Genomic DNA, 12,815 nt, shown 5'->3' with positions numbered 1-12,815 from the left:
GAAGTTATGATAGAAGAACTGAAGGGGGGTATAATGTTAAAAATACAGATCAAAAGAGGACAGGCAGCTTGCAGCAGAAGGTGAGTGGCTGTATTCTGGGTTAACTACAGTGTTGGAGAATTCGAGGGTATAACTTTAATCATCCGTGAAGGGGAGAACCCCTCTGTCTATCTTCAGCTTCTAAAGTCACCAGATCCAGAATGCAGGCTTTTTATATGAACCTCAGCCTTGTATGTGCTCATATAATTACCAGTTACTGAGAACCCAGATACAGCAGTGATTCTTGTATATTCCTCATGCTCTGTACAGAGCATAGCAAAATTCAGAACGCATGATCAAGCCCTGCTATGTTTATATTTATGTTAATAATATAAACCAATTTTTATTTCTAAGGTAATAAAAAAAACAGAGAATGGCATTTTAATGTTTGTCTTAACACTGCTACTTAACATAGCTATACATCTGAAACTCCATATTTACATTTTCAGTAAGAACCATGTTATACAATGCAGTCTCCCTTAAGTCTAAGCTAAAGCTAAATTACAGTGTGGGCATTCTTATATTCTAGATGATGAACCTAAAGTTGTCATTTATTTAAATATTTTACATAAAGCTAAAAGCTTAATAAAAAAAGTGTAAAAGCAAACATCACTTAAGATTGCTTAGAGACAATATATTTACCTATTAAATAATTTGTAAGATTTAGTCACTAACCCCAGGAAATATGTTGAAGTCACCATAAAAATAACTGCACTCAATAAATCATATTACACTATATAAATTAATTCTCGCTAACTTTCAGTGTATTTTCTCATACTGATTTTTATAAACATGCATTTGCTTTCAAGGAATAGGAGAGATACGATGCAAGTTTTTGCCAGCCTGACAGTAGGATGTTTTAGTGAAGTTCTCAGATTGTTTTTGTCCAAGAAAGTTTGTATGTGTAGTTTGGTTGCATGCTAACATGAGTGAATTTGAGTGTGTCCACCTTTCCTTGAGAAAAGGAAACAAAAAGACCATTTCAGTTGGGGTGATGTGTTGGTTTAAAGAAACGGAATGTATCAAACTTATTACAAAATAGCTGCTTTAAGAGTTATTTATTTGCCTCTGTAATACAAAAGATATAAATCAAAAGAAGCACGCTGGGAAAGAGTACATTGAAAGGAAATGCTCTCCCCAGTGTGGAGCACTTCTGATCGTTCAAGATGTCCTTGGGGAACAGCTGCTTCTCTATTGTCTATGCTACCATCATCACAGAACAGCTGATTTGTCTTTGAGGAATGATCTATATATATATTTATACATTTGTATAGATGTACTACTTCCTCTGCTTTCTCAACAGACTTACTGTGTGATATTTTGCCAAGTTTCTTATGTTTTCTGTGTTCCAGATCCTGATTCATGTATCTGCTATAATGGGATGTTCCTCATGTTGGGACAAATAAAAACTCTGGGGAGAAGGCCAGACTCACACAATAAAGGACAGAGGCCCTAGACTCCCTAAAGATGAAGCTGCATACTCCACAGGTCTAGCACAGGAATTCAGAGCAGTATACAGAACATATATGTAAGTAGACCTAAGATATGTTTTTCAAGTGCTTGATATGAACCATGTATGCTGGAACCTATTTTTCCAGGACGTCTGTTGCATCTGAACTATCGGTGTGCACCAGATTAATCTTCTGTTATTGTGTTTGAGCCTCAGGGATGGAGGTTTGTACTGTGAAATGAATTTCAGACTTGCTTCTCTACTGGAGCGTCGCTTTCTGATACACTTCATCATACCGTGTTGTATGAAACAGGGATTCATAAACGTGAGTCTTACATGAGCCCTATGACTGAAGAAAATTTTAGATGAAGGTTTTTGAGAAATCCTGCTTTCAAAAAGTCTGTCATGACTTGTGAATGAACAAAAGTGACCAGATCAGGTTATCAGACTGAACAGGTTGGCAAAAGAAACTCTTTCAAGAGAAGAACAGCTATGTGCGTGCTTTAGAGTTACTGTCAAAGTTCAAACAGGTAAATTTACACCAATTCAGTTGTATTCATGTTTCATCTTATTTTTTGGCACTTGATATATGTAGAGTAAAATGTATAGCTGAAATACATTTATGCAGCCCTCTTGTGGGCCTTAATTATGACAATTGTGCTAATCACAGAGGCAGAACATTTCTATATGCACATAGATAGTGGAAGAGTAAACTTTTTCAGTAGATGAATCCTCTTTCCCTGCTTTCATTCAAAACCCCTAATTATAGTTTTAATGCTTCACGGAAGGAAACTTAAAGAAGAAATTGTGCTTTTTCTTAATTTCATTCCTTTGCATGTAACAATTTTAACAATTTGAAGTCATACTCTCTACAGTAGTTTCTGTGGTTTATATTTTGTGAGAGTGTGTAAAATGTAAACTCTATTTTATTTCTCTGTGAATGTCAGGAGAGGATAAATCAATAATAGAGTGGTAACTGCAATTAACTCATGTCACCCCTGTACCTTCACATTAGCATCACTGAGAATGGTATTACCCTTTCAGTGACCTCAGTAAAAGCAATAACATCCTCTTCTGCTTAAGTTAATTTTTTAAAGTGAACTTAATGCTCCTGAAAGGTGATAGATTGACAATCTTGTGAAGTGAAGTTCCTTATTTGGTCATTGACTAGGTACTCTATGGGTAGTATGTAATTCCACAAATTATCTAGTGATCCAACCCTGTCCCAGAAGGATAAGAATGGGGTCCGGTACTTCTTCTTTCACCCATTTCATTGAGGCATCACAACTTAGATGTCAGTTGTCAGGGTAGTTTCTGATGCAGTTGCTGTCAATTAGCAAGAAGAGTTGGAATTCCAATTCATTTTCAGCAAGCAACCACATATTGCTGTAATCAATATTGACAGAAGATAGATGGCCACCACAGACCTGCAAGTGTAGACCCCGTATCCTATTACCAATCCCCTAAGCTGTTTCATTTGCAAAATGGCATCAAACAGCAGTTCAAGAGGCATCAGGAAATCCTTGAAACAACTAAGGAAGCTAATGCAATGTAATAATTTTCTGTCAAGCTGGTAGTAAGATTTTGAAAGCTTTCTGCTTACTGGGGAAAATGGAGAAAATTCAGCAAGTGAGCAAGCGGAAGATAATTTCATTGCTCTCACAAGTATATTTTCATGTATGAATTTTACATCATGGTATAGTACTAATCAAGTCTGGGTATATTTACCAGAAGTCTGAAAGGTAATGGCACTCTGGGCCTTGCGACTGCAAAGATTTTCACTCAGTTGTCCCCGCTGCCACAGGTCTTAGCGAAAGACAGAAGTGTCTCTGTGCCTCTCTCTCATGTACAGGGAAAACATGCAAATACTTCCCTACCTCAGAGTAGTACAGAGCACAGACAAATATATAGAGATTATGGACTGTTATGATACAGTGGCAATAAGGCAGTCAGATATGAAGCCGAGGTAAGACCATGCCAGGATTCACCCTTTAATGGCTGAAGGGTCTGTCTTTCCTTAAATGCTGCTGCAGGGAAATGTTTGAAGAGCAATTGAAATGGCACCTCTCTCTGATTGGTTTCTTTATAGGTGCACTTCTGTATTTCTATGTGAACATGGAGCTATTCTCATCAAAGTGCAGAGGAGGAGAATAGGAGAACCAGAGCTGCATCTGGTGTGTTGGAGGCGTTCTTGTTTGGATGAGAACTTGCCTCTGTACTTCTCTCTGTACTTGGGTTCATATGTACACAATTTAGTGCAGCGAGGATAAATTCAAAGTAGTTTTTTTTCGGTGTCCTGCCAGGCCACTATCTCCTGTGCCCCACTTGCAGCGCGGACACGAGGAACACAGGAGTTTGCATTTCACATGTGCAGGGAATTTTGTCAGCAGCAGCGAGGCACTTTTTGAGGTGTCAGTACAGAGATCTTCATGCATTGCCTTTTAAGTTTAGATGTATGGACACACGTAGGACTGGCAACAGTTATGAGCTTGACTGCCAGTACACATGCAATGTGGCCGTGCTGTCCTAGAACCATAGCAAACTGCACAAAACAAACTCCCCTTTTGTCCTCCATTCATCAGTGATGCATTTGCAACCAGTAAAGGGCTTGTCCTCTGCTTTTTGCTACAAGCAGAGTTTTGCCATGAGGGTTGTTGTCTACTTTTACAGAGAAGGTGAGGATTTTATCTCATTTCAGTCTTTTCTGAAAAAAAGGTACAATCGATGCAGTTTTTAGCAGGACCAAGTTTAGGCCCTTGGACTACATCTATACTAAGAGAACTGGGTAAGACAGGAGTCAACAGTCCTACCTCTTTTCCTGTGGTTTTATGGGAAGGAAACCTGAGAGGTTAGGCTGGAAATGAGCTACATTTGCTATCTATGCTTTCTACATCATCCCTTATGTAGACACTGAAGTGACAGGAGCTAGAGGGCACATTGGACATAGTGCACATAGTCAGAAGTGCTTGTAGTATTTCCATAATATTCAAGTCCCACTATTTTCTTTACAGTGAACTGTACTTTGCAGTTCTCTTTGGACTGAATCTGGCCTTTTGAAATGTGACATGAGTAAATATTTGGATGACAGGATGATGGGATTTTTTTAAAATGTTGCAGGGATTTAGACGTATCTTTCACTGAATGTATTGGAGGGTGTTTCCAACCCCTGAGATAGTTTTTAAAAGATTTCCTCTTTGGTTTAGTATAATATTGTCTTACCTGGGGTAAATCCAGTTACCTAGATTGCAGAATGCTGTTGTGCCAGGTTACGCTGATGTTTTTCCTGTGGAATGCTCATCTGGGCTTCCTTCAGGACATTTTGCATATGTGGCATTTCTTCTTACATTTAAATCCAACTGCTCCTCAGTGTGCCATCTCATTAATTGTGCAATGGAAAAAAAGAAAAGGAGAACACCGTGACCTGTGTATGTGTAGTACTTAGTGAGAACCTAGGGAATTATTTAAAGAATTAAATCACCTCAGATATTTCTTCTACATTCTTGAATAGACCACCAGATCCCATATGCCTCTAGAAATTTCTGTAGGGCTCAGGTGGTCCCTCATTAGCTATAATGTCATTTAATTTCTTCCATTTTTATGCTGGAAGTACCTTCAACTGAAGCTTGATGGCATAATTCTTGGTGGCCATAATTAACAAACGAGGCAGAGGTAGGACAAGAACCCACATTTATGAGTGCATCAGATCCATGTCAGTGGCAGACATCGTGGTGTTTGCCCAGTGGCAGCAAGCTAGTGAACTCAGCTGTCATTGGCAGTACCCCCTGCAGGGACAAAGGCTGTGCTAATTAAAATTCACTATGCACAAAAGGGCCATTCCTAATGAACATGTTTAGCTGTGTCTCTTACATCTTCAGATGCATTAAAAGTAGCTTTCATGAGAGATTTCTCTTCCTAAGAAGGGCTGTCAATTTTCCTGGAGGATTTCAGTCAGTACCTTTGCTTTCTACGTGGAACCACTCAGTCACAGGCAGAGCATGCTGAAGTAGAAAGTGTCTATTAAAAACATTGTCATTTTGCAAAAAAGATTCGGCCTGAGTTTTTGAGTGATGTTGTCATGAAGTACTTCGGTGGCAGGAGAAGAGCTCCTTCCTTCTTTCCAGCTCATCATGGGGGTTGGAAGAGATGACCTCTGGAGGTCTCTTCCAACCTAACGTACTCTGTGAGTTTATGATCATTTCTGCACTTCTGTGAAGAATAATGTGATAAATCTATATGAACACAAATGAGTTAATTTCATAAGAAATATAATGCTGCCAAAATCAATGGTAAAATTCCTCTTGCCTTCAAGGGAAACAAAATGACTTTTGTGTGTGAGGGATTGTGAATTTTTTGCACTGAATGCATTGTAGAATGTACAAGCAAACATTACCATACAATTGTAACAATTGTTTGTCATAACTCCGCCTTGACACGTACTGACAGCCATAAGCATGCTTTGACTTACGGATCTTCTGTAAATACTTGCTCTGGTTCACCACCAGGTCATATGGCAGCCAAAGAATCCTATTCCATCTGTCTTTACCTTTTTTGCAGTGGGTTTGAATCTGTCCTCGGAGCAAGACCAGACCTGAGACTTGCAGCATGTTCTGGGACCCCACATGCCAGGGTGCTCCTGGTGTGTTTGCGTGGCGGAGAGCTGCCAGGCTGCTCGGCATAACCCTCTTTCAGAGCAGTATGCAAGTGAAAAGGCAAAAAATATTTATTTGTCTTTGAATAGTAATTTGGGGCATCAGCATATCAGCCGGTATTATTTACATAAACAAATGGAGTTAGGCACTTGACTGCTACAAAAATTCAATGTATTCACTCAATGCCTGAGAGACCCTTTGAAAATCTTTGCTGCTTGCACCAGTATCTCTGCTCCATGCTGACAAGCATGCTGTGAAAGTCTAGACACGAGGACACAGTTAACAGGAATAACCGAAGCTGCGAAATAAACCTATTTACTAGAGTTTTCAGTGTAACAGCCAGAATTCCAGGTCTCAGCTTTGCAGAAATAGCGTGCACCCTGAAAGCTTTTTCACTGTTGAAGGAGATCTGCGAAGTCATTGTCAAATGGGGAATAATGTTTTGAAGTTGATCACTTGCATTTCTCACAGTAAACACTAGATGGCCATGTGGCCTTTTTCTTCTTGCCACTTTAAAACTTAATTACGAAAAAGCCCCTGTGGTGCTCTTAATATCACATTTGGAAATTTCTCTAGAAAATTTAGCCCATGTTAGACTGATTGCAGCAGGGTCAGAATTACACAATTGTACATAGTACCTGATACCTACACACTGTGTCCTATATGAGTTGTAGAACAAAAATATTTTAAAAATATCTTTTTATGAAGAAAAGAAAAATCTCTGATAACAGTTCCAAAGTAACCTTTCAAGGTATATTCTGGTGCTGTAACATAGCTTATTTTCATGAAGGAAGATTGCTTCACGTTATGGGTGAATGTTCACATATCTGTATATTGCTAAGCCCTAAATTAGGAGGCATTTCGTAGCTATCAGTCTATAAGAAGATCTAAATACTATGGCTAATTTGCATTCCCAAAGCACAGGCATCTTTGAGAACAAAAGTTATGTTAAACGAAAGATTTCAGCATCCTCACACATGTTGCTCTAGGATGAGGTTTGCTTTATCCTTTTTGTAATGCATACCTTTTTTTTTCTGCAACTGTAACTTCTTAAGATTATTTGTGAACTTTGAATTGTTAAAAAGAATTTGATGGAAATTATCCTCTTCCTCACATTTCTGTAGAAGTATTAAGGTATTCTTTCATTGAAAAAGTAGTATTCTTCCAAATTTCCTAGTAACAAAATAGAAAGCTAGTCCTTCTGGTTTTAACTTTTTAATAGCACCTTTGACTTCCACAGGTTGAATACAGTTCTTACAGATTCTTTTTTCTTCCCATGCTTCCATTATCTCTGATAGAAAGGACAGAAGTTTTCCATCATCTGTTTTTGGTTCATTGTATAGTAAGATGGAACCTTTATGGAAATGATAGATCTATTGCCCACAGAACTCCTAGCACTTAAATGCAGAAATGATAAAAAATGCCTTATATATAAATTGGAAATACTTGGTAAGTTATAAAATAACATTTACCTATAGAATTATGTATCAACATTATCTTTCTCTCTTACAATAGGCATTCAAAAAAGCAACACCACAATATTTATTCACAGAAAACCTACTGTAGACCCTGGGAGGGCCTGATGGGTTTCTTTGGTGTTCCCTACATTGCTGCACATTCCAGAGGTGTTTAATAATGTGAATTAAGTTCTCTGAAATTCTTTCCAAAAAGTTATCTCTGCTTATGCAGAAGATGTGTACACCTTCTGTGACTTGTTTGGCTGCAAATTAGTTTAGATAGGACTTTATTGCCGAAGTAAGGCAAATCCTGGCATTGCTATGTGGGATTAAAAATGCATTTCTTACTTAGGATACTGCTGGATACCTATACTAAACACCATTAAGATGTTAGATCTTTATGTTCTGCCTGAAGATTTGAGGCGTATATTTAAAGCAGTTTTCTGGATTTTAGGCAGATGGCTTCTTCTTCGTTTATGTTAGCCTCGAGTGGCAGATCTTTATTGACCATAAATTTCTGGCACTCTTATAGTGCAGCTGCTTCACGTTTAATATTTGGATGGCAGAATGCTCAATAGTATTGAAAGCCAAGGAATTGGATTTGAGTTTAATGCACTGCTTGTTACTCTCAAAGAGCTATTTATTTCAGGGGGGGATCAACTATTTATGAAGGCTGTTATATCAAACAGATGAGCAGTCCTCTGCTGTAGATAGGACAAATCCTTGTTTTAAAATCTTCAGGGCACAGACAATGCTACCCCAGATAGTTTCCATTACCTTCTAATGGGTAGATCTGGCCTCTTGTATTTTCCTTGTTCTCAAAATTCATTTGGCAGCCGTGAGCGGCTTTCAATCAGATTCCAATGCACTTCAGTAGGCAACCCTAACCTGGTCCATGTTCAGTGCCGACCCTGCTTACAGCAGGTGGCTGGCCTAGATGGCTTCCTGAAATCCCTTCTAACCTGAATTATTCTCTGATTCAGGCATTTAATTTGCATTCCTGAACAAACCTTTTGAGACTTTTTATGACTTCCTACCAGTTCCTACCTTTTTTAACTATCTGTGATTTTCTGCCTGTTCTGGGAGAAAGCAGAAGCTATGGTGGATTGAGTTCCCAAACTATGAAGTTGGTCTCTAAGCGTACATTTATGCTGTGGAATAAAACAAGGCTGGAGCATGGAGTTGAGCACTGAATCACAACTGTTCTTGCTATTTAACTTTTAGTATACTGACACAGCTTAGCCCCTCCCAGTTAGGGCTTTGCTTGCCAGCTAACAGACAACGCCTGGATATTCCTGCTGTCACGGTTTAAAGCTGGGCAGGCTATTAAACCTGTGGCAGATGCTCTCTGTTAACCCTCTCCCCCCACCCCCTGAAGGGAAAGGGAAAGGGAAAAGGGAGAGAGACTTACGGGTTGGAAAGTTAAAACAGTTTTAATAAACTATAATAATGAAAAAGAGTATAATAATAATAATAGAAATAACCAAATATATACAAATATATACAAATATATATACAAAACCAAGATTGAGCTCCCCTGAAGTCAGCCACGTCACCACCGGCACTGCAGGGCAGGCTGCGGGAAGGCCCAGCCTGGGCCCAGCGACGGTCAAGAGCTGGATTCAGGGATGCACGGATCGGGATCGGGGGCAGCAGGAAAACAGACAGAGTCCTCTTCGGACACTGGCCATAGCAGAAAGAGAGCGAGACCCTTGTGATCCCCCCGTTTTATACTGAGAATGACGTGTATGGGATGGAATACCTTGTTGCTCAATCTTGGGTCACCTGCCCTGTCCGCTCCTCCCTGCAGGTGCGACCCCCCTGTGGCTCTTCACTCGTAAGCAGTGAGGAATTTAGCAGTGACCTTGGTTTCTCTAAGACTAAGTACAGCAAGAGCCTTTCTGCGTAACATCCCTACCAGTGCCTCAGTGATAACTACAAACTTCGAGCGTTATCAGTCCTAGAAGCAGACACTGTCTGCAAAATGTGCAGTTAGTTTCAGAAAGTGCAGTTACTTAGAAGAGACTTAGCTGAAAGTAAAAATCACTGAAAGGAAAATTGGCCTGGTTTAGGTCAAACCAGGACACTTGCACAGGTGGCTATTCCCAATAGGCCATTCCCAAAATATAGTATAGATGTAGCCATCTTGTCCCTGCGGGGGAAGAGGATTTTCCATGGAGGTGTGAGCTGGCCAATGTGACTTCTCTTCAGGGCTGACCTTCTCCTGGTCTAATCTGTCTATTAGGATAGATATATTTGTAGAGGTTTGGTTAAGTGAGAAGGGGCACGATCTTGTGCCATTGAGCAGTCTGAGCAACCCAGGCTTTGAGCAAGGGTTAAGCCCAGAGCTAGCGACCTTGGACTCCCCTTGAGCGGTGCAGGGCAGGGGGCTCCGCGGCGCCTGCTTCAGCGGGGGGGGCGGTCACGGCTCTGAGTATGTAAATCTATAGACCAATCACAAGTGCGATCGGGACGCGTGATTAGCATGTACTCAGCTTACAGACTATATATGCGCTGCGTGCTTTGCGAATAAACGGAGAACTTCCATACTCACATTGAGATTATGTTGTTACTCTGGACCGTCGCTCAACACCTGCGAGCGCGCCCCCGTTTTCCCCTCCTTCAAATAGTAGCAGAGGATGGTTCCCTTCGGTGTGCTCTCTCCGAGACTGCGGTAAGCAGCAATCAGGGGGTGTTGGGAAAAGGACGGCTGGGAGTGGTGCTGCTCGGGTCAAAGAAGGCAGAGCAGACACTGGAAGAGTTGGCCACTCAGCTCCCAGAGTAAAAAGGGCAGCCATGGAGACAGAGGCTGCAGCCGCGTTACTCGCAAGTATCCTCTCTAAGAGAGGGAGCAAGACAGTGGAGAAACAGCTAATTAAGCTGATAAAGTTGGGCCAGTGCTGGGGACGTTTTAAAGACACAGCGCTTGTATTTTCCGTGGGGGAATGGAGAGAAATGGGAGACACTATGTGGGAAAGGACTGTTGAGAGGGACCCCGAGGAGAAAGAAATTGGGGAGGTGCGTGGACTCTGGCAAAACGTGATGGAGACTTTGAAGACTATGAGGGCAGAAAGAGAGGTCGCCCGCGGCACCGGAGTCCAACCCCCCCACTAAAAAGGAAAAAACTTCTGGGGCTCTGGCTCGTTTCTTCGGGTTACCAGCAGTTAAGGGCATGTCGGCGCCGATACAACCATCTGTAGCCGACACCCGTGCGGCAGTGGGGGCGGCAGCCTCTTGGGAGCGGTGGCGCAGCGAGAGTTTAGTCACACGGCAAAGGGAGCAGTGACGCAGCAAGAATTTAGTCACGCGGCCGAGGGAGCGGAAAGCGGAAGAGGAGGAGGAGAAGGAGGAGTGGTCAGCTCCTCCCGACTCTGTCCGGTTGGTGGGAGGAGAGGGGAGCCGGCCCCCCCCTGCTCCGCACCGCCGGCGTACCCACCCCTTCTGCCTTCGCCCTGTCCGTCAAGATCGACGTCATCTACCCCACCTGACCGTGGGAACCTGGAAACGGACACCACCGGCCTCTTACAGCAGGTCTTGCGAGAATTAAAGGATTTAAAGGTACAGCCACTACAGCCAAGAGCATCTGCTCATGGATTCAGAATGGAGTAGCTACTTGGGAACCACATGATTGGAAAATTCTTCAACAAGCAAAAGCTGCAGTTACACAATATGGAGTAAAATCAGACGCTACGAGGAATATAGTCATAAGTGTATTTGCAATACCAAATATACAGGTTTAGTACTTTTGCCTGTTAGTGATTGTTTTACACGTGTAATGTTTTGGTTGAGATGTTAAATGGTGGAAGAGTACTGTGGGTATGAATGTGGGAAGTAATTTTAATCATGTGTAATTGGTCACAGGGCCTAAGTTGCAGTAATTAACTTTTTGCTGATTTATTTAACAATGCCTTGTTGCTTTGTATGCATTAACATTTGGGTGTAAAGATTGTGTGTATATCCAACAGGGAGCCACAGTATTTAAATTGACCAACCTAATGTTACAACTGCTTTGAGGTGGCCAAATGTAACTGAATTTTCTGTGTTTGACAGGGGACCGAGAAGAACCACCGGTTGTAGTACATCACCAGCAGTTGAAATTTAATAATAACATCATTATACCTCAGTTACAGGTGATTTATTGGGAACCTGCTACAGGGGAGTGGAAAGGACCGGTGCCAGTGATCCTTAGTGGCCGGGGATATATGTGCGTGGCCACCGACCAGGGACCACTTTGGGTGCCGAGCCGATCAGTAAAACCACACCTCCCCGAGAAATCGGAGGGGCGAGGAAACGCGACAGATGTAAATGACTGCCCGTGAATGAGCCAATTATTGGTGACGGGGCATGTCGCATTTGATGAGGAGTGTGAGGATGAGGTAGAACTATGGTCAAAAACTGAGACAATTTTCGCATCTATCTTTGCCCCCGGGGTTGCTTCGGCATATGCGACCTCGCAGATACGAAGGTTGGCCTGCCGGAGTGGAAAAAGGGTCAGTAAAACATCCCGGGTATTAGAAGCTTTAGCAAATGATGTAGACAGTGTTAGGCATGCAACTTTGCAAAGTAGAGCTGCTATAGATTTTTTTGCTTATGCATGGACATGGGCGCCAAGACTTTGATGGGATATGTTGTATGGATTTAAACGATCTTTCTCAGTCTATTCATAAGCAGATCCAGGATTTGATAAAATCCACAAACTGGTTACGTGAACACCATGGATTCCTGGATGACTGGCTTGGAGACCTGGGAACTGGCGGATGGGTGATGGAACTGGTACAAATGGTTCTCACGGGAGTTTTTGTGATTGCAGTTATCTTATTGGTGTTACCATGTCTATTTTCTTGTTTGCAGAAAGCTTTAATGAAACTTGTAAATCAGGCCTGGCTTGCTCACAAACAAGAACGGGGAATTGTAGATGTTTGGTTAAGTGAGAAGGAGAACGATCTTGTACCACTGAGCAGTCTGAGCAACCCAGGCTTTGAGCAAGGGTTAAGCCCAGAGCTAGCGACCTTGGACTCCCCTTGAGCGGTGCAGGGCAGGGGGCTCCGCGGCGCCTGCTTCAGCGGGGGGGGGCGGTCACGGCTCTGAGTATGTAAATCTATAGACCAATCACAAGTGCGATCGGGACGCGTGATTAGCATGTACTCAGCTTACAGACTATATATGCGCTGCGTGCTTTGCGAATAAACGGAGAACTTCCATACTCACATTGAGATTATG

The sequence above is a fragment of the Nyctibius grandis genome, chromosome 3 (genome assembly GCF_013368605.1).
Source record: "Nyctibius grandis isolate bNycGra1 chromosome 3, bNycGra1.pri, whole genome shotgun sequence".
Taxonomy (NCBI): Eukaryota; Metazoa; Chordata; class Aves; order Nyctibiiformes; family Nyctibiidae; genus Nyctibius; species Nyctibius grandis.
The sequence above is the reverse complement of the archived record's forward strand: the minus strand, read 5'-3'. Positions refer to the sequence as shown.